Below are 1,571 nucleotides of genomic sequence, written 5' to 3'. Positions count from 1 at the left end.
CTTTTTTTTTTTTTTAACTGGTAAGGGGATCGCAACCCTCTGCACAGTGTCATCCGCACCACACTCAGCCAGTGAACGCACCGGCCATCCCTATATAGGATCCAAACCTGTGGTCTCGGCGCTACCAGCGCCGCGCTCTCCTAAGTGAGCCACGGTGCTAGCCCAAAAGTGTACAAATCTTAAGTATACAACTCAATCTAATTTTTAAAAATTGAGCTAAAATTCACATAACATAAATTCACCATTTTAAAGTTTACAATTCACTGGCATTTGGCATATTTATAATCAGGTGCAACCATTGCCTCTGTCTAACTCCCAGAACATTTTCATCAACCCAAAAGGAAAATCTGTACCCATTAAACAGTCACTTCCTAGTCCTCCTTCTTCTATCCCTTGGTAACCACCAATCTGCTTTCTAGCTCCATGGATTTGCCTGTTCTGGACATTTCATATAATGGAATCATACAATATGTGGCCTTTTGTGTTGACTTCTTTTGTTACTGAGGTGCTTCCATGTTGTAGCATGTGTCAGAATATCTTATTCCTGAATAATATTCCATTGTATGGATATTCCACATATTGTTTTGCCTTTCATCAGGTGATAAACATTTGAGTTGTTTCCACTTTTTGGTTGTTATAAATAATGCTGCTGTGAACATTTGTGTAAAATATTTGTGTACACATATCTTTTAATTCTCTTGGTTGTATACCTAGGAGTGGAATTGCTGTGTCAATTTTATGTTTGGAATCTGAATTCTATGTTTAGCTTTTTGAGGAGCTAACAAACTTTTCTGTAGCACTGCACCACTTTACATTACCACCAGCAATGTATGAGGGTTCCAATTTCTCCACATCCTTGGCAACACTTGTTATTGTCCATATTTTTTATTTTAGCCATCCTAGTAGATGTTAAGTGGTATCTCATTGTGGTTGTGTCTGTTTATGATTTCTCCATGTCTAAACTAGACTGTGACTTTAGCGAGAGCCTGAGCTGAATTTATTACCACTATTTTACCAGTGTCTAGCTAAGTGCATAGTACATACTAGGTGATAAAAGATTTGGTGAACAAAAGAATTGACAGCCACTGTTATTTTTTGTGTAATCCCCCCAGACATCTTCTCTTTCACACATAACTTTTGCCAGGTGTGGTCAGAAATACCTTTAAACACAAAGCAGTTGATAAAAGGAATCAACTTTGGCATTGAAGTTGATGAATCCTGTTTTTATTTCATAAAATCCTCATGTAATTATGATATTAGTTATAAAAAACTCTAAAATTTCTTCTGATGACTGAAGATTTATCAATAATATTCTTGCCATGAGATATTGTTTAGGTTGGACAGTAGCTTCATTGAATGTTTCAAGGGGTGGACAGTGTATAGCCAGGCCAGAAATATATAGAAAATATATTAGTCCAACTTTAATGTACTCTTAACAAATGAATCTTTTCTCTGGGATAATGGGTTCCTTCTCTGAAAGTTTTCTCCCTTCTTAAAAAATGTCTGTTCTTTGGGGCGAGCCCGTGGCGCACACGGGAGAGTGCGCTGCTGGGAGTGCAGGAGCGCTCCCG

This window comes from Galeopterus variegatus, unplaced genomic scaffold (assembly GCF_000696425.1).
Source record: "Galeopterus variegatus unplaced genomic scaffold, G_variegatus-3.0.2 Scaffold604, whole genome shotgun sequence".
Taxonomy (NCBI): Eukaryota; Metazoa; Chordata; class Mammalia; order Dermoptera; family Cynocephalidae; genus Galeopterus; species Galeopterus variegatus.
This window is presented reverse-complemented; position numbering follows the sequence as displayed.